This window comes from Triturus cristatus, chromosome 3_2 (genome assembly GCF_964204655.1).
Source record: "Triturus cristatus chromosome 3_2, aTriCri1.1, whole genome shotgun sequence".
NCBI classification, from domain to species: Eukaryota; Metazoa; Chordata; class Amphibia; order Caudata; family Salamandridae; genus Triturus; species Triturus cristatus.
This window is the reverse complement of record NC_140584.1, coordinates 823986758-824014391: the sequence shown is the minus strand read 5'-3', so window position 1 is coordinate 824014391 and position 27634 is coordinate 823986758. Positions and strand designations below refer to the sequence as shown.

The window sequence follows — 27634 nt, the reverse complement described above, 5'->3', positions numbered from 1 at the left end:
ATGTTTAAGACTTTGGGACTCACTGTAAACTAAGAGAAATCTTTGTTCCATCCATGTCAAGTCATATCCTTCCTGGGAGCGTCCATAGATACCATCCACTGCAAAGCTTTCCTATCTCACGAAAGACAGATACTTTTGCAAAGTCTTGCGATGAACATATCAAGAAAAAGGTCAGTTTCTGTGCGAATGTACAAGTCGCTCCTGGGGATGTGTTCTTCAGCAATAGATCTGGTGCCACTAGCCAGAGAAGCTACAAAAAGCAATGGTAGAAGGCTTCGGATGTAGTTCAGATCACAACACGAATGGTAGAGGTACTTCAATGGTGGTTTCATGCTCCAAATCTGGTAAAAAGTCATACTTTCCTCCAGACTATCCCAGACCTTATACTGACAACGGACAACTCCATGGAGGGCTGGGGAGGTCACCTGCAAGTTACAAATTCAGGGCAAATGGTCCTCTGCACAGAGACTTCAGCACATCAACAGGCCGGAGCTCAAAGCCATCTTCCTATCTCTTCAGACGTTCTTGCCGAGGATAGCGGGCTCCTCCATACTGGTTCGTACGAACAATATGACCAGCATGTATTATGTCAACAAACAAGGGGGAACCAAATCCATCAAGCGCAAGTGCTATGGAATTGGATGACGCAACATGGAATCTTAAGCAGAATGCAGGCCACATGTCACAAGTGGGAATTGGAGCAGTCCCAACTCGACAAAGTGTTACAAAGGTGAGTAAAACTAGTGTTAGACCTCTTTGCACCAAATGCCAGTATTGTGCCAGCAGGTTCCCTCTACCAGGGTCGAGGGGGAATGCCCTTTCAATGCAATGGTCCAGAATATATGATTATGCTCCCCCCCCAACCATCCCGTTAAATCCCAGGGTATTAACCAAGATGAAGACGGAAAGTTGTTGTCTTATCCTGATAGTGCCATGATGGCCCAGGCAGCACTGGTTCCCTGAGTACTCCTGCTGTCAGAGTGGAGGCCTGGATGCCTGCAGCCATCCCCATCTCTGCTGACAAGAGAATAGAGCCAAGTGAATCATCCAGACCCGCAGTCTCTTCATTTGCACGCATGGCTCCTGAGTTCCTAGAATTCAGGGACTTGGATATTTCGCAGGAGTGCAGAGAAGTTATTGCCAAATCTCGAGCGGATAGCACTAACAAGACATACCGCCTAATATGGAAGCGATTCTGTTCCTGTTGCCAGCGAAATAACCTTCACCCGCTTCTAGGGCCTCCTGTGAAGATTTTACCATATCTCCTCTCTTTGGCCAAAGCAGGTCTCACTTTCTCTTCAGTGACCTGTCTGTGGTTTCCCATTATAGGAAGTCTCCTCAAGTTCCTTCTCTTTGTGCCTCTAGTCTCATAAAACAATTCATGAGGGGCCTTTTCCATGCAATTCCCCTGGTGCATGCGCCTCCTCCGGAATGGAAGTTTAACTTAGTCCTTGCATAGTTAATGAGGCAGCTGTTTGAATCAATTCACAAAGCAGAGCTCAGGTTTCTCACCTGGAAGGTGGCCCTCCTACCGGCTCTCACTTCTGCAAGGCGGGTTGGCGAGATAGAAGCTTTTACAACCAAGGAACCTTTCACTGATAACTATGTGGCTCTGCGGACGAACCCGACTTTTATCCCTAAAGTCCCTATAAAGTTTCACCTCAATAAACCAGTGATACTTCAATCTTTCTTTCCAAACCCATCTAGTCCCGCAGAATGGGCTTTGCACACTTTGGATGTTAAGAGGTGTTTAAAATTCTACCTGCATAAAACAAAGGACATAAGAAATACGGATCAGCTGCTGGAACAGCAGTAACTAAGGCCACGGTTAGGTCTCTTCTACGATCTAATTCTGCCATGACAAAGCTAACAAACCTTTAGCAACAATAACTAAAGCACAGTCCACCATGGCAGTTTCTACGTCAGCAGCTCTGTTCGCTGGAGTAACATTGGAGAAAATTTGCCATGCTGCGACTTGGAAAAATGCCCCCTCTTTTACACGGCATTACTGTCTCCAATCTACACAACGTGAGGATGCAGCTGTGGGCCAGGCGATACTATGTCATCTCTTCCATTAAGGTCAGCCTCTTTGTGTGATAAAAGAGGAATCCTATATTTTACTTAAAATGTATAACTTTACTTTCTTTCTGTTGTCACTGTAGATTTTTTGTATAACTCTGGAAGTTGAACAGCGTCCTAATTGTCCTAGTATTTTATTCTACTGAAACACTTTATTGCATACATCTTGAGAATTATAGTATGTTAAGGCTGCATATCTTTTTGTAGGCATCTTTCTGACAGCTGTCCAGAATTTGAAGGGTATATGCACGATTACAAATGTTATTGTTATAGTTCAGTAACTTGGGGGGTTATGTTTTACATGTCTCCCTCCTTCCTCTAACGACAGTACAATTTAAGGTACTGCTTGCTGTTCTGATTCAGGCATGTGAATCTATGAAAGATACCCCAATACTGGATAAGAAAATAAGCTACTTACCTCTAACTGCGATTATCCAGTATTGGTATCTTTCATAGATTCACATGCAACCCACCCTCCTCCCCGTAGAGGTAGTTCTCTTAAATTTTTGGGATTCTTACTTCCCACTTGTGCTTAGAATGTCTGAGAGAACTTGCCTCTGCTAAGAGTGTTCTAGAGGGAGCTGGCATCTGAGTGGCTAGGTTCCAACATTTGGTCCTTTTTTAAAAAGGAAATAGATAGGCTACTATTAACTTGGCTTAAGGCCCTTATAGCCTATGAAGCTTTTAAAGCACTGCTTGAATATTTTACCGTGGGACTCCCATCTCGACGACGGAGCATGATTCAGGCATGTGCATCTATGAAAGATACCAATACTGGATAACCACATTTACAGGTGAGTAACTTATTTTTTTCTCCACCCTAGGCAGAGTGCCTGTTAACAGTCTGAGCCCTGATGGATCATAGGTTTGGCATTGTCTGTGCCACCCTTATTAAAGCCAAAGAGAGCTAGCAGAACAGAAAAGCCCAAGATAATCAAGCATGGATTTATTTGAGAACTACTAATTAGGAAAACAGTGCAAGCTCATCTCTCAATATTTGAGGCATACAAAGTAGTTATGTCAGATGACTGTTTTACTTGGCTCTAATGTTGATATTGATGAGGAATGATTATTAATGAAAGTGGTCTTTCCCTACATGGAGTAGTGTGATTTTGGTACAGCCCCTGTTAAGTGTCTTTGTCATGTGTTCTGTAGACTGAGAATGTTACTAAAAATTAAATTACAAAAAAAGAATTTCAAAGATACAGAGAATGCAGAATCATATGCCAGCCTCTGCATGCGCCTGAAGGAATGAGGCCATATCATACTAGATCTAAAAGACAACCTTTAACACCCAGTGGAGCAATGGGTCATGTTAAAAATACTCTGCACTGTCTACGAGGCTGTTGGAGGGAAAGGCCACAATACCTAAAAGAACTGATCGCCTCTACACACTTGTCTGCACCGTGAGATCAAGCTCAGTGAGGTTGATTACTGAGTCTGATTTCATCCTGAAGACACATGGGGCAGAGCCACCAGAGTTCTTGTTCCTTGCCTCTGGGATACCATGAGCCAAGAATTGAGAAATCATATCAACCAGCTTCATTTGAAAGGGATGAAAAAGATTTTCTTTGAAGGAAACTTTTTCCTCATACTAGGATCGCCCCAGCCCATCCTGTCTCCCTGGAATGATCGTCCCCCCGACAATTTGCCTGAAGAACCACAAACCTCCACCACCTGAAGGTCGGATGCAACAGACAACCGGAGAACAGACTAATGTCACCATCTCACCTGCCTGGAGGAATCACAGCAGGTCCTCGATCTGGTGCCTCTGAGTGCATGAAGGGTAACAAGTTAAAACAATTACATATATAATCTCATCCCTAGGTCTTTGCTAACACAAAACCAGTTGAAAGCCTCCAACAAAAGAATAATAAGCTAGCTTCTTGTTTATGTTCATTTAAAAAAATTGCTGACAAGTGACCTTTAGTGCGCAGACTTGTTTCATAATGCCAAATAAAATAGCAAAGGTGTCTTGTCTCTGTTATTTTTAATCACTATCACATACCATTACAGAATTACATTTACAGAGATCAGTGTACTGTTTCATACTCGCTCTTGAGCAAGCCAGCTGTGAAATATTGAAATGCAGTCCTGTTCTCCAGCATTGGATCTTTCATAGATTCACATGCCTGAATCCTTCTCCATCATCAGACTGGAAACCCTCTGTAATATTCCCTATCCACATAATTATTTATGATCCAATTTCCAGCCAATCTGAACCAACCTCACCCAGCTGTTCCCTTCACTGATTCCTCCAACTGTCAGATTTTCTACTGCATGTTAAGTGTGAGGAACCCTCTTTGCAGCTCTGTGGAGAGAACAGAAAGCAGAAGAATTGCAAATGATCACATTGTGGCTGAAACAGGTCGTAAATAGTCTTTGATTAAGGCCTGTAAATCATGTGGAAAGAAGATTTACGTGGAACATCCACATACGAAGTGCTTATACTGCTTACATCCTAAGCAAATGCCAGCAGATTGCAGTATTTGCAGAAATCTTTCTACAAATATTTTTTTCAAAGATCGGGAGAGGTGCTTGACTCTGCTGTTAAGAGCAGACTTCTGGACTGAAGAACTTCGGTGAAGTACACAAAAAGCACAAGGAAAAAAGTGGAGATCCTACAAAAGAAGAGGTACCATTAAAAAAATCTAGGGTAGCCTCAGGGTCAGATAATAAATCGTCAAGGAAAAAAGATGATTAGAGCATGTCGACAAGACTAAAGTTGCTGACGATGAGAAAGATTCAAAAGTCTCCAAGAGGTGAGAAAGATTTGTCTTTTGCTGAGAGTAAGACCATCACCGTCGACGGCATCATTGAGTTTGAAGGTGATATTACTGATGTAGGGGACAAGTTTGGTTCACCATCCTAGAAGGGATCGTCGACGAAAGTGTTACCGTTGACGAGCGAAAAATCATTGGCGAAAGAGACATCATCAACAGAGGAAGTACACTCAACACGAGAAATGCCGTAGACGAGGGAATTGCAGACGACAAGGGAATTGTCATCGACAAAGGAAGTGCCGTCGACGAGGGATTTGCCATTGATGAGTGGTAAGTTGGTAACCGAAAGGAAGCAAACATTAGTAAAACCCACAACATTGAGGGGGTTATTGAAGGGCATGAAAGACTGGGAAGTGGTACCCATTTTGGAATCTATGCTGGTGTCGCCAATATCCTTGCAACCACCACAACGTTGGTTGCAGAAATTTCTCCGGAGGAGCAACATAATTTGTTAAATTATCAAAAAGGCACTACGTAAGACCTGGATCATATGGGAGCTTTCTTTAGTGAAGGAGATAGTTCTGAGGAAGAAGTAAGAGAAACTCATCCAGGAGAGTTAAACTTCCAAAGCATTGATAATGAGGATGATGATGTGGAGTATATGAAGAGCTTATGATCCCCAAGTTAGTTTTACACAGGCTAAAAGAAAGGACAAGTGGATGCATCTTTCAGAAAGATTGGTTCAGGCACCAATGCAAATGCTGACATTATTACATGATAGGATTGCAGATATTTATAAGAGACTTCCTCCTCGAGCAGCACAGAAGGGGCAGGACTCAGAATTAACAAAGACTCCTCAGCCACCACATCTACAGTCCGTTCCAACACAAACCCTTTAAAGTCAGGGGAAGGAAACAGTACAAGAGGATGTGGATCCAGAGCAAGTTACTTTGTATGAAGGAGAGCAGATGATGGAGTAAGGTCTCCTTTTAGTGGCAATGATGATGACAATAATGATTATGATGATGATGATAGTACACACAGTCAATCAGGGTCTCCAACAGAAGATTCTATATGAAATCAATTTACAGTACAGAAGGATGCTAATCCATCACCAGTACATAAGTTCACCTCCAGATAATATTGGGAGGTTTCATTCTTTAATCGAGAAAGCTTAAGAACGCTTCAGTATGCCAATCTCTGTTTCCGAAAAATCTTGTTTTCTGTTTGATTTTAGGGAAAACACACAAGGAGCACGAGTTTGATTCCTGTCTTAGAACATCTGTGGGAGGAAGGTCTAGTGATGATGCAAAATCCAGCACCTGCATCAGTAAATTTATCAAGATGATATGGCAGGATGTATTTTGAACCAAGTGCGTATTGACTCATTAATATCACCAGAAGTACGACAAAGAATAAGGAATGCTTCATCCCCTCATACAGCACCAACCAAGAAACAAGGCAGAAAATGGGACTCTATAGGGAAGAGAGTAAATGTATTGGCAGCTGTTGCAATTAAGATTGCCAATTTTTCTTAAATTGAAGCAAGATGTGACAGACAATTGTGGAACGACATGGTGTCGTTTCTTGAAAAATTGCCAGAGGAGGATAAAGCAAAAGCGGTATTGCGAGATGGAGAACAAGCACCTTCTTCATTGATAGATGCAGCTATTGATGCCTCAACTTGCGCATTAAGGCAGGTTGGAAACAGCGGTGGCTGGCAACTTGGAAGAGGGGGGCAGGCAAATGGGTGGTGGGTGGGTGGGTGCATGCTTGTAAGGCTATTGGTGACTATATATAAAAAGTGAAATAGCCACTTACCTTGTGATCCAGCGCAAACAACAACTCGGTGAAAAGTGAGAGACCAACTATCCTCCCTGCGTCGCAGACCCGCCATCACACTAACTCATTCACTCATGCATTTATTGGTGGGGCCCATAACACCAACACTCATACGTTTCTCTTTCACAGGTCTGCACACTGGAGGGGTAATGATGCGCCGGACATGTGGGTGGGAGTACCTTATAACCTATAGGGTAAGAAAAGTTATCTTACATCATATACATTAACATTCACCACCTATAGATTCCTAATCCTAAATATCAAGAGCCTCCGCCCACTTGGTCGATAGGACCAAATAGTTGGATTGGTTGATGGTGATTTAGAACCAGCTAAAACACATTTAAGACTCAGAATCCTCTATTCTCTTTCCAAAGAACCACAGACTCATAATTCTGTTAATCAATATTTGTTTATCTAAATTATCATTAAATTAGCATTTGTCTCTTCAAATTTTAGAATTTCTAGATCAATTTATTTAAATCACAGAACACCATATTTACCTATTCTGGCTATCTGGGTTTTTCTCTAATTCATTGGCTCAGCATAACCGAATTTCGTCGTTAAGTTGTCCAAGGATCAGGCCAGATCTCAGAGTCCGAAAGTCCTTTGCTCAGCACGTTACAGTCCCAACGATCATCAAAGGACCAGAAATTGTGCCAGCATCTGTCATCGAAAAGGTCTCGAATAGCGTAGCGATCATCTCCCTCTCATCTTAACCCCTCTCATCTCAACCCCTCCCTATTCTACTACTCTTTTATAATACATTTCGAGATAACATGAAACATTTTTGGGCGGAGAGAGTCTGTGATTGGTCAGGGGAAAACGTCCGATTTGTTGAGTCCAGGTTCACATGGATTTTGCTGATATATTTCCGGTTGTGACCAAATCCCGATTTGTTGCAATATTTCGACTTCTAGTTTAATGAGACCATTGTTCATTTATACCACTTTCTATCATCTGGGGTCGTTGGCAGTCCACCAATAACCTATCCTTGACAGGAACGGCGTGTACAGAGGTCGTTAGGAAGTTCACGGTACCATCCGATTCTGCGCACTAGGCTTCGCACATCACGAGATGGAGGCCACTTCTGAATCCGTAATCTGCTGCCATCTTTTGTTAGGCCAAGATGTCAACTTAAGCGAAACAAACACAAAAGAATAATTAATACCAAGAAAAGATGCTGCTAATGTTATACCCTCACTAATCACTTTACGTATTAGTATTTTCCTAGCATATAGCAATTTTTAAAGCAGTATATTCACCTTTACGGTCCTCGACGAAGATGCAAACGTCACAAAGCAACATAAAGCATGCGATATGTAATTATCACATATACTACTGTTAATATGCGTACGTATTTTAATTATTTGAGTTATTTTGCCATGCAATAGCAAGTTCCCACGTGTAAATAATTTCTATCTATTTTAGAGGAGGTATAAAAAAATCTGCACTACCTGCTCCATCAATCCCCCCTTTGGTGATTTTTAACATCACCACACTACCCTAAAATTTTGGGAAAAATTTAGTAAAAGAAATGAATTCAGTACTCTCAATCGTTTGTTAGATTACATTACTGTTTCCCTTGTCTCTTCTTCTCTTGTTTTTCTATACATATTGTCTTTCCACTCTTCTAATTCTATTTCTTCAAATTCTCTTTCATTTCTTTCTTTCTCTTTATTTCTTACAGTTTCTCTTTTTATGTGTTTTTGTAATTTCCTTTTCTTCCTACATAAACATCCTAGTCTTAGAATTAATACTAAAATAATCACACATGTTCCTGGAATTAATATTTTACCAATAAAGGGTCTAGCTAGCTTAAGTAAGAAATTCTTAATAGTAGAACACTTTTTCCCAATCTTTTCCCAAATACCTTCAACCTCCAGTGGAACAATTTCCTCGTGCAAATCAGTTATATTCTTAATGTATGTTTTCAAATCTTGACTTTCGTCAGGAATGTAAGCACAATAATGTTGAACTTTCAGCATTCCACAGACTCCACCCTCTTTTGCCAAAATTATATCAAGGGCAAGTCGATTTTACATTACCATGGCATGCATGGCAACCATTTCAGTATTTACCAATAAAAATCCTCCAGCGGTGCTTGTTGACAAACGATCCACTACTGTGGATAGTTTTCTAATTTTGTGTGTATTCAGAGATATTCCCACTGCTGGTATCAATGCTCCAAAAATGTCTCCTACAATTTCTGACCAAGATTCTCTTTTATTACGTGTTAGTTGGCTACCTAACTCATGTGCACCATCTTTTCCTCTTCCCACGTGGAATATCTTTGGGAAAACCAGGATTAGATAACATGTGCCATACCAATGATCTGGTAATCGATAATATGCCTTATTCCCGCAGATAAAATATAGTCCAGGAAAAACTGGATCATTTCCTCCTTTAAATCCCCATCCACCCATGATTCTATAAGTATCATGGCAATCACTAGTGCCTACAAAATATTTATCATATGCAGTTTGATTCCTTCTAATACACAATTTCCCTTTCTGAGGCCAATCTAAAGCCATTGTTGGACTAGCTTCTCCTTTCAAATGTTTTTCTCTTTCAACATCCCAAACTGTCTTTTCTTCTTTTCCCTCGGGTACTTTCCTTTGCATTTTCAATCTCCTTTCTTCGACCATATCCAAGAAAGCCTTCTCCTCCTTCTTTAAACTTGCAAGTTAGATTATTTCTGAATATTGATTCTAATGTTAATTCTTTAGTTTCTAAGAAAAATTCACCTAACACTTTTGCAGGTTTTACTTTATTCAACTTGTTAATTACAGGTACTTGTGAAAATACATTATCTACATCTGAAAAATAATATTCTAATTTCCCTATTTTGTAAAACAAACTTGCTATTACACTACATGTTATTCCATATGTTACTGGGAGGTGATGATAAGTCACTCCCTCAGATACAGACGCTGGCAATTGCATACAGACGTAGCAATCCCTTACGTCCATCGTCTTCACATATTCATATAGTAATTTTGAAAATACATTGTTAGAAAAATCAGTTATAGACCTATCTTTATGTAAATAATTTCTATCTATTTTAGTCGGATATATCTTCTGAATCTTTTCCACATTAATTTTATTCTCACTATGTCCTTCTATTGTTTCTAGTGTACCCTTAAATGAAACCATTAGAGCTAACGCACTCCACAGAAGCATTAGTAATCCTGTACAGCAACAACACATTTTGAACCATCTTCTAAGAAACACACATTTAGATTTTCTATTTTCTGTGTTTGCCATTTCGAAAAATACTTGGTTCTTTCAGTTTTATATCTTTTCCGGTAATTTATTGCTTCTCCATTTTGAACACCATTATCTTTTCAATTTGGCATTTGATCGTCTTTCACTTTTCTTTCGTAGTCTTGTAGGATTTCCTGAACATCCGTCTCTTCTCCGATGTCGGACAAGATAACTATCAGGATTTCCGATTCTTCGTCTTCCTCTACCACTCCTGGTACAGTCACCTCTGGATCCCCTTGGCTATCTGCCTCTTCTTTTATTTCAGGCAATGCCACATATGACCATTCTGGCGACTTATACTTCCGGTTAGGTTTACTCGTTCTTTTATTTTCTTCTACCGTTGTTTCACATCTTTCAGTTTCTCTTGGCTAGATACTTCATTTACCTGTTCAGCCCTAGATGAATTCACTCGTGTCAATCTGTATCTTAACCTTTTTATCGTGTTGGGCCAAATTTCATCTCTTGCTGGCCTTTTCAACTTACTTCCCTTTTCATTTCTCCCAGTTCTCCATGCTCTCTTTCTCAGGACTCGACCTTCTGGTACTTCTTCATCACTGTCCTCTGATTCAGTTCCAACTTGACTTTTACTTTCAACTGTTCTTCTTTCCACCACTTCTGTTTTATTCCCTACTTCTGTCCATTCTTCCACACAACCTTCCTGCTGACTAACTGTCCTTTCCTCTAACTGGATATGTCCATTCCCTACAACTCCTCGGGGGTCTTCTGCAAAAACCTTTCCCTCACTCTCTGTATCTGGTACCTCACCATCTAATTTTATTACTTCAGGTGGAATTTCTCTTGAACTTTCATTCGGGACTGTCTTTTACAGTCTCTTCACTGTTTTTACTCCCTCTTTTTTGTACTTGAACAGATTCAGTGTCTGATTCTGAGCTGGTGTCAGAAATCTGTAACTTTCTTTTTAAAGGAAGATTTTCTGGTGCAATAGCTGGGCTTTGTTCTGGTTCCCCCCTTTCAGGAGTTTTTCTTGTTCTTATTTCTTCAGTATCGGATTCAGAGCTCGTTTCTGATTCTTCAAAGTTTTCTCCCTCCTTATTATGCACGGGGTTAGGAATTCGCAAGGTGTGACTAGCATGAATCCAGTTCTTTATTCCTGCACATTTTACTGCTGTTGTCGTGGTCAAGATCACCTGACGTGGTTTTCCCCGTGGGACCAAACAGTTTCGTCTTCTGTGCACTTTTATTCTCACCCAGTCCCCTGGGCTCAAATCATGAGCTGGCTTCTTTTCAAGAGTGGTGGCATCCGATTCAACCTGATGGAACACAGAATGAACAGAATCAGCCAACCCCTTGCAATAATCCAACACCAAGTCATTAGATATAGGCAATAGCTTGTTGACTGGTATGAAAACATCTCGCATTGCTCTTCCCATGACAATTTCATAGGGACTCAGACCTGTATACCTATCTGGAATTGATCTAATAGTCATGAGTACCAGAGGCAAGACATCAGGCCATTTCAAACCTGTGGCTAAATACATCTTTCCCAGTCTGTTTTTAATGGTGCCATTTACTTGTTCCACCACACCAGATGCCTCTGGTCGATAGGCACAATGTAGTTTTTGTTGTACATTCAATGCTTCACAAATCAACTTCATAATTTCATTATGAAAATGTTTTCCTCTATCTGACTCAATTGTGACTGGAAAACCAAACCTAGGAATGAACTCTCTTAGTAATAACTTGGCTACGGTAATTCCATCACTTCTCCTCGTTGGAACAGACAAACCTTCACCAAAACATACCTCAACCTGTTACAGGGGGGCATTTCAAAGAAGTCAATCTGCAATCTGCATTCTGGTGAAAGGCCCTCCTTCTCGACCAATTGTTCCAAGACTTACCACTATTTTTCTTCCAGGATTGAACTGCTGACATATAAGACATCTCTGACAAAGACTTTCAGCTACAAGTCTAAATGTTGCATTGTACCATGTCTGTTTAAATAGTCTGATCATTGCACCTCTTCCTACATGTGCTTGCCCATGATACATCCGTGCCATGACAGACACCATGCTATCATGCATAACTGGTCTTCCATCCCGATAAACCCACGCATGATCTGTATCCCATGGTGCACATCCTGCTTTTACCCACTGTCTCATTTCCTCATCTCCTGCTTCTTCCTGCAACTGCCTCACTTCCTCCCATGTATTCACAGTGTTAGTAAACAACAAAGGGCATGAATTAATTTCCCTTTCTCTTCCCCTGTTAGAATTCTGGTTTCGTGCGCAATGTTGAGCCATATCGTTTGCGAATTGGTTACCAGCCGACACATAATCATTAGACCTTGTTTGGGCTGCACACTTCACAACAGCTAATTGCTTAGGCAGCTGTATCGCCTGAAGCAATTTTTCAACCACTTCAGCATTCCTTTTAGGAGTTCCACTTGATGTCAAAAATCTTCTTTGTGACCAGATCTGACCAAAATCATGCACTACACCGAAGCCATATTGACTATCGGTATCACAGTCATTCTCACATTCTTTCCCAACTTACATGCTCTTGTTAAGGCAAATAGTTCAGCAACTTGGGCTGATTTTACTCCTTTCAGACACGATACTTCCAAAACAGCTGCTACTGTGCATACTCCATATGCTGCACTCAGAATTCCCTCATCTGTTCTCAAGCATGATCCGTCCACAAACATCACATAGTCACTTTCGGTCAAAGGTACATCTTTTATATCAGGTAGGGGTTTCGTACAGAAGTCAAGCACTTCCAAACAGTTATGATCCACATCATCTTTGACTTCCACATTCTCAGCATCAGGCAGTAACGTTGAAGGATTCACATTCATACATCTCACTAGGCTCACATTTGTTGCACCTAGGATAACTTTCTCATATTTAGTCAGACGACTGTGCGTCATGAACTGGGTGCGGCTCCTTGTTAAAAGGATTGCCACATCATGAGGTACAAACACTCTCACAGGATATCCCATCACAATTCCTTCACTTTGTTCCAAACTCTTGCAAGTGGCTGCAACGGCTTTCAGACATCCTGGCAATGCTACAGCTACAGGATCTAATATAGCTGAGAAATATGCAATTGGTCTCCTTAGTTTTCCATGTTTCTGTATAAATACAGAAAGTGCACATCCATTTCTTTCGCTGCAATAGAGTTCAAATTCCTTTTCATAATCGGGCATACCAAGTGCTGGTGTTTCACATAAACCGTCTCTCAATTGTTTAAAAGCCATCAATTCTTCTTTATTTAATTCAATGGGATCTTTTACATCACTTCTGGTTAAGCGTATCAAAGGTTTTGCAATCAGGGAAAAGTTACTTATCCACTGACGACAGTATCCAACCATTCCAAGAAACATTCTCACTTCTCTTTGTGTCATTGGGGCTCTCATTCCTTTTATTATCTTGATTCTATCTGCAGTTACTTTTCTCAGTCCTTTTTCAATTTTATGGCCTAAATAGTGTACTTCTTTCTGACAGAATTGTAATTTCGATGGGGATACTTTAAGTCCTCCATCTGATAAATGGTTCAGCAGCGCAATGGTATCCACTACACAAGCTTCTCGAGTTCTTGACGCTACAAGCAAATCATCTATATATTGTACTAGAACTGAACTTTCAGGCATTTTTAAATCTTCTAGAGACTTTTTCAATGTCTGATTGAATATTGAGGGACTCTCTGTGTACCCCTGTGGGATTCGGCACCATGCCAAGATACGTTCGACAAATCGGAAAGCAAAAATTTGTTGACTGTCATGATTCAATGGGATAGAAAAGAAAGCATGGCACAAGTCAATCACTGTGTACCATTCTACATCATGAGGAATCTGATACAAAATCACGGATGGATTTGGTACAATGGGACAACATGATACCACAATTTTGTTTATTTTCCTCAGATCTTGTACTATTCTAAATGTCTCATTAGGCTTTTTCAGGCCCATAATTGGTGAATTACATGGACTGCTCATTATTTCTCTCAGAATACCTTGTTTAATCATTCTGTCTATTATGGGAGTAACTCCTGCAATTATCTCGGGTGTCAATTTGTACTGTGGAATATTTGGGTAACTTACTCCTTCTTTTAGAGCAACTTTTACAGGATCTACATTTTTTATTAATCCCACATCTTCTCCTGTGAAATCCCATACCTCCGTCTTTACTGTCTTTTTTTTCAACTCTTGAGGCAGCTCTTCAGGGTTAAATACAGCAAATGCCTCGGTAATCTCAGGTTCCATATTAGCCATGGTCATTTTATACAGTACATCTTCATCTGGAGTTTCAAATGCTATACCATCTGGAGTACAAAATATAGTGCAATTCATCTTGCACCGTAAATCTCTCCCTAACAAATTTACAGGGCTTGAATCGCACACGACAAAGCGGTGCATTTCAGAACATTTCGCTATGTTAACTTTTACTGGATCAGTGAGATACGTTTTTATCTGTCTGTTGGATACTCCAACTACTTGGATTGTTTTGTCTGCGAGAGGAAGATTTTTAACATCAGCTGACCTGACAGTTGAGCGAGTAGCACCAGTATCTACTAGGAAAGTAATGTTTTCGTCATTTACCTTTCCATCCACAAATGGGCCTGTCTGGTCTACTTCTAGAATTGCGCCAAGTACGCACTCCTCTTCCTCCCCTCGGCACCATCAATAACCTTCTTCTGACTCACTCTCTTCGCGTTGTAGCCAATACTGCGAAACAGCACTAGCACACGGCAGCTTAGTTACCTGTTCTTCATTGTAGAATCCTGTCTCATTACTGTATTTCTGATGATTTACGCTCTGTGGAAAAGGCGGTTTTGGCGCCTGATTCTGTTGGGGAACAACCTGCTGCTGTTGCCGTTGACAACTCACCTCTTTCTGCACCTGCGGATTCAATGATGCATTATCACCATTAGCATTCGGGGGAAATTTACACTCGGATTTCCAATGTCCCATTCTTCCGCAATTATGACATGGACATTTCTTTTTGGCTTCATCTATATTAAATTGTCCTTTCCCTTTTCCATTATTAAATTTTTGTTTCATACCTGTACCAGTCGCTTGTTCAAATAATTGAGCTTCCTGTTTTTCTGCTACCTTTACCTGAGCCCACATGGCTTTTTCTTTTAATTTACGCTGCTTTGCCTCAATTTCATCACTAAAATATTTAGCATGTCTTAGTACTTCATCTATCTTTTTATTTTGCCAATCCACTGTATGCTGTTTAATCATTTCCCTTACTTCAGGTCGCAATCCATACACAAATCGATATACAAAATGACTCAAATCCTTTTCACTCAAGTTTTCATCACCACTATACTGTTTAAAGGCAAGAATCAACCTTTCATAGTACGCATGTACCGACTCTTTTGCTTCTTGATGTGTTCTGTCAATTTTTCAGTTTCTTTAGGAGGTACTTTATTTTTCAGAAAAGGAATTACTTGTTCATATTTTCTCATTACTTCTGGATCTGGGGCACCTGTTTTTGGATCTCTAGGGTATTCTTGTGTAGGCCAGCTGATCATTACCTTGCACTCTGTCCATAAATCTGCAGGTACTATTACATCGAAAAGACTATTCAAATCAATCCATATGACGTTTGATAATTTCACAAATCTGTCTACCTGCCTGTACCACTCAACTGGCTTTTCGCGCAGTCGGGGAAAATCATTGGTAAATGACAATATATCTTGTCTAGTCCAGGGGACATGTACATAGCCTCCACATGGAATCTCTCTCATGGGACATTCAGTCACTACCTTTTCCTTTTCTCTTACTGGGTAAGCTGCAACAGTCTTACCCATTGCATCATCTCGTTTTCGAAACCATCTACTCTTCCATTTGTCTACATCACCCCATTTTCGCAGTAATATGATTAAATCTTTAATCTGAATCATTCGTCCTGTCATGTTTAGGTTTTCAATGTCTTTTTCAGAAAAAAACTACTCTAAATGGTTTTTGTAATGACTTTACCTTTTCAAAATCAATACCCATTTCATTTGCAACTTCTTCCAATCTTTCATGTAAATTTCTAGCTCTCCATGTTATGCTTTTGCATAGAAACATTAATTCTTCATCCTGATAACTCTTTAATTTTTCTGTAGGAATAGTCCCTACTGTTAATTCCTCTAATGCTATTTTTAATTTGGACACATCTAAAGGTTTAGGCTCAGCATCTTTTTGTTGTAAACTTCTCAGCCATTCACTTAATTCATCAGAAGTAGGACCTACAGGAATCATTTCATTTCGTGTCTGTTCCAATTCTTTTGGTGATCCTGGTACTGACTCTGTCGTCATTATTGCTCTATTTACTAAACTCTGATTTACTGTCAAATTTTTGGGAGTACTTTGTTAAGAAATTCCTACCGTTTGTTCCCACAAATTTTCTGTTGTATCTCGTCGCTGTATTTTATTTTCTCTGTTTCCATTATAAGGAATCGTCAGACAATGCTCACTATCCTTCTGTTTATCAAAAATCGGCATTACAGGTCCTATTGTTACTGGAACAGTTACTGCTTCCATATTTTTAGTTAATTCTTTAATCTTTCCAGTCAATTCTAAAGTGGTTCTAGCCAATTCAGCTGAATTTTCATTAGCCATTTTACTAACTTTAGTATTTTCTGTTTCTCTAAAAGGATTATTTCTTCCTGCCTCATGAGGTACTGTTTCAAATGTTATATTCAGTGGTGATTTCTTTTACTGGGGCACTCGGTGTCAATGTGGAATTTGGTTGATATGGGGGTGGATTTTTATAAAACATGTCCTCAAGCACATCATCCTCCATCTCATGCACACCATACTTATGCTCTTCTGATCCTGTATTATTTCTCTTTTCCGTACATTTTCTACTAGTTGTCTCCTCTAGGAAACAGCCCATCAGTCATATTTTCACTTCATTATCTCTTCATTCTATCATCATGATTTTCCTGTCCATACGATCTACCAAACATATATCTATACCTTCCGCCACTTCGTTGTCGTTCTCTGTCATACATCTCATTCTGTCAATGCTTCAAACTGTGTAGGTCTAGGTCTCGGTTCTAATTTCATCATTCTTTTCTCAGATTTCTCAAAACCGCTGAATTAAATGAACCATGTTCCGGAAACGCCAAAACTCCATCATCTTTTGTATACTTCGCCCAATTGTCTAACCAAATACATGTATGATAACCATATTTCATAATCATAAAAGATGCAGGTGATTTCGCTGGAGGGAGCAACTGTCCCTCTCTAGTCACAATCGGTTTGTCCTTTTTAAATATATACTTGATTGTACCGAACCAGGACTTTTTCTCCTTTTCTGGTGGATCATAATACATAATTTTCTCTTTTCTATATCGCTAGTTCTCTTCTACGACTATTTGGTTTGTTCTATCCAATCGTAGCGCAACTCACACTAACGCACCAATTCTGAACGTCTATGTCACTTTTGCAATTCTCCAATCCCAGCACGACTCTCACTAACGCACCAATCCGGAGCATCTACGTCACCCTGTAATTCTCCACTCCTAGCGCGACTCTCACTAACGCACCAATCTGGAGCATCTACGTCTCTTACTGACTGACCAATCTCAGCACGGTCTTTCTGAGCTTTTCTCGCTGCTGCTGCTCCTTCTGACCCCTCCTTTACACAATTTATCGGTAAACTTTTTACATTCACTTTTTACAAAATTCTGTTAGTAACGACATAAAAACGCCACCATTGTCTGTTTCGCTAACAAAGAATAGTCCTGACTTTTCTCACAAGAATTCCGTCTTTCCCGAGAACAACGCTTATCTCTGCCCTACTACGGAATCGTTACTTCCGTTGATAAAGTAACACTTCCCTCTACTTCACCCTTCTAGCAAGCATTAGCTAACCGTTTTTCCAGAAATAAAACACCTGTTGGAGACCCAATGCTCCTGAGAATTAAAACCAGAGTTTCACAATTAACCTGAATGCTATTTCATTTACACACATTCATACGGAAAATGTAGTTCATTCACTCAGAATCCTGTATTTCCCGAGAGCAGTGCTTACCTCTGCCCTACTACAGAATTATTTCATTCGTTAATAAAGTGGCACTTCCCTCTACTTTATCCTTCTAGCAAGCTTAGGGAACACCTATTACCTTTCCAGTGATAAGCGTAATCAGAGCTCCTTTTGGACTCCTGGTACTTAAGACCAAAATTTCACAGATGACCTTCGCTACCATACATTTCTCTCATACAGAAAATGTCTCTAATGGCAACACACGACGATGTTACCGAATCGAACCCAGAAAATGCGTCATGCAACTTCAATCGTCACATGTTTTCCCAGTGTACCTACAGGGTAACAACAATCCCGTCTTTCCCGAGAGTAGCGTTTACCTCTGCTCTACTGCGGAATCGTTACAAACTTCCGACTTCCTACATCCCAGAAGTCGTCAAACAACATGGAACGCAACGCGACTCAACATAGAGTGTTAATACATAAACCAATACTTATCCACAATCAATAAGCAATTTACAAGCAATAATCACCAAACCAATGCAATAAAACCATCATCTTGCTACCAGAAAAACTGATCCAGCGCAAACAACAACTCGGTGAAAAGTGAGAGCACAACTATCCTCCCTGCGTCGCAGACCCGCCGTCACACTAACTCATTCACTCACGCATTCATTGGTGGGGCCCATAACACCAACACTCATATGTTTCTCTTTCACAGGTCTGTACACAGGAGGGGGAATGATGTTCCGGACATGTGGTTGGGAGTACCTTATAACCTATAGGGTAAGAAAAGTTATCTTACATCATATACATTAACATTCGCCACCTATAGATTCCTAATCCTAAACATCAAGACACTCCGCCCACTTGGTCGATAGGACCAAATAGTTGGATTGGTTGATGGTGATTTAGAACCAGCTAAAACACATTTAAGACTCAGAATCCTCCATTCTCTTTCCAAAGAACCACAAACTCATAATTCTGTTAATCAATATTTGTTTATCTAAATTATCATTAAATTAGCATTTGTCTCTTCAAATTTTAGAATATCTAGATCAATTTATTTAAATCACAGAAAACCATATTTACCTATTCTGGCTATCTGTGTTGTTCTCTAATTCATTGGCTCAGCATAACCAAATTTTGTCGTTGAATTGTCCAAGGATCAGGCCAGATCTCAGAGTCCGAAAATCCTTTGCTCAGCACGTTACAGTCCCAACGATCATCAAAGAACCAGAAATCGTGCCAGCATCTGTCATCGAAAAGGTCTCGAATAGCGTAGCGATCATCCCCCTCTGATCTTAACCCTTCTCATCTCAACCCCACCCTATTCTACTACTATAAAAAATTTCGGGATAACATGAAACATTTTTGGGCGTAGAGAGTCTGTGATTGGTCAGGGGAAAACGTCCGATTTGTAGAGTCCAGGTTCACATGGATTTTGCTGATATATTTCCGGTTGTGACCAAATCCTGATTTCTTGCAATATTTCGACTTCTAGTTTAATGAGACCATTGTTCATTTATACCACTTTCTATCATCTGGGGTCATTGGCAGTCCACCAATAACCTATCCTTGACAGGAACGGCGTGTACCGAGGTCGTTAGGAAGTTCACGGTACCATCCGATTCTGCGCACTAGGCTTCGCGCATCACGAGATGGAGGCCACTTCTGAATCCGTACTCTGCCGCCATCTTTTGTTAGGCCAAGATGTCACCTTAAGCGAAACAAACTCAAAAGAATAATTAATACGAAGAAAAGATGCTGCTAATATTATACCCTCACTAATCCCTTTACGTATTAGTATTTTCCTAGCATATAGCAACATTTAAAGCAGTATATTCACCTTTACGGTTCTCCACGAAGGTGCAAACATCACAAAGCAACATAAAGCATGCGATATCTAATTATCAGATATACTACTGTTAATATGCGTACGTATTTTAATTATTTGAGTTATTTTGCCATGCAATAGCAAGTTCCCACGTGTAATTCGTGTATGCAGGTTGGTTATTTTTAATATATCACAGCACACAATTAGTATTAAAATGAGTAGGTTATTCAATTAATACTTTCATGCAAAATAGAGGAGGTATACAAAATGTTGCACTACCTGCTCCATCACTTGCTTGTTGCATGACGTCATGCATCCTCCTCGCTCCGGTCCGTCTTCTGCTTCTGTCTCCTCCAATCTCTGCAGGCTCCAGCCAATTCCCCTAACCAATACTGGTGCTGCTCTCATGCTGGTAACCAGCCTGAGAGAAGCAACAGGACGGAGAGAGTGGCCTCTCTCAGCGCTCTCAAGAGCACTAAAGGCCTGTGCTTTCTCTAGCCCAGCTGCCTAAGACAGCAAGGTTATCGCCACTCCTGCTCGTCAGAAACCAACATAACCTTCAGCTGTCCCGCATGCCCTTTCTTGCTTAACACCATTAACAGCCACACGACCTCAGGAGATGCCCCGACCCGACAAAGCCATTTCAAACAGGAATATATACACGCGTCACTGATAAATTTGCGTTTACTTCCTAAACACAGATATGAAGTAGCAGACTTCATAATCAATTAAAGACTAGATATCCTCTTCATATCTGAAACATGGGGAGATCCTTCATCCGGCCCAGATTTCTGTACCGCCTCCCCAGACGGTTTTTGCGTACTACGACAGGACAGAAATAATAAATCAGGAGGTGGTCTGGCGATTATATACCGAGACAGATACTCGGTAAGAATTGAGACTCTCCCAAGTATGACCTGTGAAGCATTAACCTTCTCCATAAACATTAAAAACTCCTATACTTTCAGAGGAATCCTCTTATACCGCCCCCCCAGGCTCACGATCAGGATTTCTAACCTCTCTAGACAGCCTGTTGAATCCCGTAGCAGGGGAAAAGGACTTCACCATTCTAGGTGATTTTAATTACCATTTGGAAAATCTTGACGATAAAGACACATCTACCCTACTCACTGAGCTAGAGGCGATTTCCCTTTGACAATTGATCACCGGTCCTACACACAGAGCCGGTCACACGTTAGACGGGCTCTTCACTAGTAACACCAACTTATCCATTATTAAAACATTACCCCTGACCTGGACTGATAACCGCGCAATGTTATTTAACATCCAGGCAAAAAAAAACTCCCCTTCATCTATTCCTAGCAGGCCTAAACAGTTTAGAGCCTGGAGCCAAATAAATCAGCAGCTCCTTAACGCTCAACTGTCAGCATCCAACTACGAGCCCACAGCCAATCCTACACTAGCCTCCTCTAAATACTCCAACTGGCTAAACAATGCATTTAAAGTACTGGTACCCCTCCAAAATCTGTCCAAAAACAGAACCTCTCCTTCAGCACCTTAGTTCTCCGAAATCCTTAGACTAGAAAGACAACGCTGAAGGAACCTCGAGAGACACTGGCGCAGAGATTATAACATCTCTGATAAAACATGCTATAAAGAGGCAATCCACCAATACAAACAGCTCCTAATCACCGAGAAAAGTAAATACTACACCAATCAAATAGAAGGAGCCCAAGACTCCAATAAGAGTCTCTTTCAAGTAGTTCTTAAACTATCAGGATCTACAGTAAATCCCCAGCCCGCTCCCACCCAAGACCTATGCAATGCCTTGGCCAGTGCATTTCAAGATAAAGTCAGCAAAATATACGACAATTTCCCCACGCAAGCAAAAGACGACCACCTAATCTTTCCTGGAAATAACAATAACTCCCCTTCTTTTTCGCACTTTCATCAAGTCTCAACTAAATTAATAAAAGATCACATCCAAACAATAAAATCGGGCTCCCCAACAGACCCTTGCCCACCCACGGTATTAAAACTCATTCCTGACCTACTAGCACCTAACCTTACAGACATCTGTAACGCCATGTTTAACACAGGTATCTATCCCACAGCCTGGAAAAGGGCAACCATCAAACCTCTGCTGAAGAAGCAGCATCTAGACCCACTAGACACCAAAAACTACCAACCTATTACAAACCTCCCTTTCCCAGCTAAAATGTTTGAAAAAGTAATGAATACGCAACTGGCCGACTACATTGAAGAAAACAATCTTTTGAATGAGACACAATTTGGCTTTAGAAGTGGCCATGGGACGGAAATTGCCCTTATTAAGGCAGCAGATGAAATCAGATCCACTCGGGATCATGGTGGACCAGCAATTCTGATATTGCTGGATTTATCAGCGGCCTTTGACACGGTCGACCATGCCACTCTGATCGACCGTGTCTCAAACTTAGGTGTTAAATCTAAAGCAAAGGAACTTTTGGCCTCCTTCCTATCCAATCTCTCTCAGCTGGTGAGTCTCGGCAAATTTAACTCTCCTCCATTTACCCTCCCTTGCGGAGTGCCACAAGGATCATCCTTGAGTCCGACACTATTTAATATCTATGTGTCGGACCTGGCCAAGGTAATTAAAACCCATGGGATCAGGCTGACAACCTACGCCGATGACACACAGCTGGTGCTTACAATTAACAACGACTGAGAAGCAATCGCAGCCAATTTCCAAACTGGCATGCTTGCCATCAGTTCCTGGATGGCTGAGAACTGCCTAAAGCTGAACTCCGACAAAACGGAGGTAGTGATATTTGGCAAACTACATCCAGCTTGGTCCCCTACCTGGTGGCCGACCATTTTGGGACCTCCACCTATTCCTGTACCCAAGGCTAGAAACCTAGGGGTTATATTTGATGACAAGCTATCCTTCTCAGCCCATACAAACACCATTGTCTCATCATCTTTTTATATTCTCAGAATGATTAAAAAACTACTTCCGTTCCTTCCCTAAATGCAGGAAAAACACTGGTTAGCATGCTAGTATTTTCAAAAATTGACTATTGTAATGGCCTGTTTATGAATGCCCAAAAAAAGATCATCAAGAGATTGCAGATGGTGCAGAGCGCCACCGCCAGACTGATAACAGGCACCCCTAAGTAAAACTCATTCTCCCCGGTGGTTCGGAATCTGCACTGGCTACCAATAACAAGCCGCATCAAGTTTAAGGCCCTCTGTATTGCCTTTAAGGCCATTCACAACACAGGACCAGACTTTTTGAAAAAAGCCTTTCGTGCCCATGTGCCTCATCAAACCCTACGCTCTTCAACTGCCAACTTGCTAAAGGTTCCCCGCATATATAAGGCATCCTGGGGTGACAAGATTTTCACCATTGCCACTACCAGGTTATGGAACTCTCTTCCCCAACACCTAAAAACATTCCCAACACTATCTACTTTCAGGAAACTCATAAAAACGTGGCTTTTCAATCAATGAGCATTTCAATAACACCTACTCCACGCAGTCCGTAGCGCCGAGACACCCACGGGTATTTGCACGCTCTATAAATTGCTTAAATAAATAAATAAATAAATAAAGAGAGGCTCAAAATGCGCATGTTCTACTATAGTCAGCCAAAGAGACTTTCATGCTTTAAACCTAAGTGCACAGCCAGCCCACCACTCCTCCCTGCTGCAGCAATGAAAAATAAAATAGTAATAAATAAACTTTATTAATTTTATTTTTCATCTCTGGTGCTGTTCTGGGGGGCATTTTTGCTCCTATGCTCTAATGGAGGAGCCGCTCCTGGATGGAAATGTGACTGTCATGCGGAGGTATGGCTGGTTGAAGAGCACATCGTTTAGACCAGAAGTCCAGGCACGAATGATGGACCTGCCATTTGATGGCAATAATGTTTTCGAAAAGAAGGTGGATAAGGCTCTTCAGGCAATAAATGCAGAACCAGAGACGGCACATTCGCTCGGTATGCTGCAGAATAGTCAGCCATACAGTGGATTTAAGAGATAATTTTATTGCCAAGGTCAGGGGCAGCAAGGGTTGTGTTTTTTGACCCTACAGGCAATATGGAGCATATGGCCAATACAGTTCATACAGACAGCAGGCGAGGCAGCAAAGACAGCAGAGAGGAAAAGGTTACTAGCAGGAGCAAGTAAGAATCCGAAAAGTGAGTTAACCGTCAAAATTTGAGGGCTAAGGAGGACGATTATGACTTCCAAGTGCCTCCAACATTCAGCTGCCAGTAAGAGGTCAGTTTCATATGAGAAGTTGGGAACAGATGACATCAGACACATGAGTACATGGTACATGGTCATATTCTGAGGAACTACCATCAGCCGCGCCAATAAAGGAGAGACACAAACATTTGAGAGAATTAAAGGCAGAGATAGCAAAATTACTTAAGAAAAGAGCTATCGAAATGGTGCTGTTGGAGGAAGTATAGAAGGGCATCTACTCGAGATTCTTTTTAATTTTGAAAAAATCTGGAGAATGGCATCCAATATTGAATTTAAGGCCATTGAACACATTTATAAAGAAGCAGAGTTTCCGCATGGACACATTACAGGAAGTTCTTCTGTTGAAAGGGAGATCTATTGACTTCAAAAGACTTGGAGGATGCATATCTCAATATACCCTCATAAGAAACACTGAAAATATTTCTGTTTTATGGTGGTAAGTCAGTCATATCAGTTCAAAACCCTACCTTTCAGTCTGAGGTCAGCTCCTCAAGTCTTCATCAAATGCATAGCTACAATAGCAGTGTTTATAAGGAGAAAGGGGGGTATGGTGTATCCATATGTGGATGACTGGCTTGTAAAAGCAAGCACGTTGCGAAAGGCCAAAGAAATGACCAGGTTTACGAAGGAAATCCTCTTGAAGTTAGGCCTTGCAATAAATATTAGGAAATCGAACATGGACCCGAGCAGTGATTTGGTGTTTTTTGGGAGTGAGTTTAAAAACATCAAAAGGGATAGAGTTTCCATCACATGAAAGAGGCATGAAGCTAATGAGGCAAATGACAATTTTGACAGGAAAAGAAAAGGTAACAGTAAGAATGCTCAAGGCAGTTCTAGGGACTATGTCCTCATGCATTCAGTTAATTCCTCATTGCTGCCTTCAGATGACGATTATTCAGGACGAGCTGAGCAGGCAATGGCAGCAGAAAAGGATGGGATGATATGGTCGAAGTAAATTGGAGTATGACTAATGCTTTTCGCTGGTGAATGTGGAACGTGAATATTTTCAAGGGTCAAATACTACAGTCGGAAAAGTCATAGATGTATCTGACTACGGATGCTTCCATAATAGGATGGGAAGTGCATCTATACAACATGAGTGTACATGGTGTGGGGTCAAAAGAGGTAGAAAGGTTACACATAAATGTATTGGAGCTTAGGGCAGTAGGGCTAGCACTAAGAGCCTTTCGATATTTAGTAAAGAACTGTCAAGTAATAATAAAGACAGACAATACAACCACAATGTATTATATTCAGAAGCAAGGAGCAAGGATAAACAGGGAAGAGCAGAAGATATGGAGATAGGTGATTGCCAACAATGTCACGTTGATGGCGGAGCACATTCCAGGAGTGGACAACTAAGAGGCAGATCAGTTGAGCAGACGTTATGTGAATACACGAGTAGGGATGTGACTCACGGCAAATAGACATGATATTTCAAAGGTTGGATATGTTTGCAATGGATCAGAGTTTGCGAACAGATGGTTTTGCCCAGGAACACAAGGCAATGCATTTTCAATAAATTGGACAGAGAAGTTTGTTTATAAGTTCCCACCAATACTGTTAATTGCAAGAGTTAAAATCAAGATGAGTAGAGTTGCACGTTGATTTTAGATGCGCCTGCATGGCTACATCAACATTGGTATGCATACCTATTCGAATTGTGTGTAGGAAAGCCAGTGAAGTTCAAGCCAGATGTTCATTTACTTCCAAGGAACAATGGCAAGTGCTTCACCACAACCCATAGTCGTTTCATCTAATGGCATGGCTCATCAGGACTTAGAATATGGACATTTGTGCATTTTTTAACTTCTTTTTTTGACATTACAGTTTGCACATTATACAGTTTGCAATTCTCATGATCCGCCCATTGGGTTATTAAGGGAAGACATGGCTTGGCAGTTCGGGCTGGACTGTTCCCATGAGGCACAGGGTCAGACTGATTTGCATATAGCCATGTCTGAACTGGGGTGGCGGAGTGAGCTAAAGAAAGATGTTCAACACTCCGTCCATCATCCCCTTTGGTTTTGCCTCACTGGAAGACAGGCGCCTATCTTAATATTTGCCGGGTAAAGCCATTTCCCTGACCTGCAAAAAAATTATTAATAACCTACCCGACCCGCTCCTTAGTCTCTGAGTACGTTGGCAGGTGGACGCGGTAACCTAGAGGAAGAGGAATTGGAGGGAGGCACTTGCATCACTTCGCGAAGTGGCAATAGTATCAAGATTGCGACTTGTTCAATTAAAAATACTCCATAGAACATATATTACATGCACCACACTGGTTAAAATAGGCAGGCTCGAAGGCAGGGTGCAGAAGACTATGCTGAAGTATTGGCACCTTCTTCCATTCTCTTTGGGAGTGTCCAGCTATTACATTATTCTGGGAAGCAATAATTGCATGCATGAAGGACGTAAGTGGTGAAGCTATCCAATTGTCCCCTGCATTGTTCTTGTATTGTGAATGTATGGGAGGCTGCCGACCTGAATCGAGCTGAACAACTCTGGACTACTATGGGACTAATGATAGCGAAATGCAATATATCTCGGAAGTGGGGTGTGGCGGAAGCACCAACCCTAGTTGAATGGAAGCGGGACAGAGACTGGTGTATGATTGCTGAAGTGGAAGTTTATAAGAATATAGGCTGTCCCTGGAAATGGGACCGGGTCTGGGGAAAGTGGAACACTTTCAGAGGTGATATATGCAAGTCTCCTCATATCCGGAGATCTCTCACTGGTAGAGGAAGCAGGGGGGTAGAGGTCCCAGATGAAGATATATGAAGTGGTTCTACATGTTAATGTAAAAAAATGTCATGGGAGACATATTTGATGGCTGTTCTCACGTGGGCTGATCGAAACATTGCTGCTAAATTGTTTCCTTTTGTATGTTCAATAAAAAGATTTTTTTTAAATAAAAAACAATTATGTCTATTTCATTCACATGCGGCCCACCTACCTCCCCTTCTATAAGGGTTCCAAAAATATGGGAAATCTAAAAATATGAGAAAGGAGCTTGTGGTTCCAAAAATCTGACAGTTGGAGTCATCGGTGAAGCAAACAGCTTGGTGAAGGTGGTTCTGATTGGCTAGAGTTTGGATGATAAATAATCATGTGGTAAAGTTTCAATGAGTATCAATGTTAATATAATATATGTATATATGTGTACTGCTGTTTGTAATGTTAAAAGGGGTTCCCAGTCTAACAAAGATGTATTCAAGCATGAAAGATACCAATGCTGGAGAAAAGGAGTTTCAGGTAAGTAACTTATTTCCTTTTTGAAGCATTGATTATAATACATTCTTATTATCCCTGCCCCAGTCTTATAAAACATGGAAGTGGGCTTGTGTATTTTATTTTAGCTTATTGGAGAATTTATATAGCTCTTGATAGCCCTGATGAGGCCCGCAAAGCTCTGTGGTAATCTCTTGGTTTCTGGGGGGGTGCTTTTTAAATGCATGGTTCAAAGAGTGTTTGGTGGTTGTCTGGCCTATTTGGGATGTGTAGGTCTTGCTGCTTTGATGGTAGGTGATGTGCTCCACTGATGGTGTGGAGATCTTGTAGTTCTGAGTAAGCATAAGGGGGTGGTAAAAGGTGGGAGCATAGGTGTTGTCACTCTCCTTAGCAGTGATCGCTATCAAGGAATTGTGTGATTGCAGTTAGTTTTTAATGGTCTTCGAAACTCCAGGTGGTTGTCAGTTATTCTTGCAACCTTAGAGTTCCAGCGAGTGAAAG

At 41.0% G+C, this 27634-nt stretch overlaps 1 protein-coding gene across 2 annotated transcripts in view; it reads left to right on the top strand.

Moving 5' to 3' along the window:
• AOX1 (aldehyde oxidase 1) overlaps positions 1 to 27634 on the top strand; it is a 542538-nt gene that overhangs the window by 262545 nt on the left and 252359 nt on the right. The gene's annotated exons all lie outside the window — the stretch shown is intronic.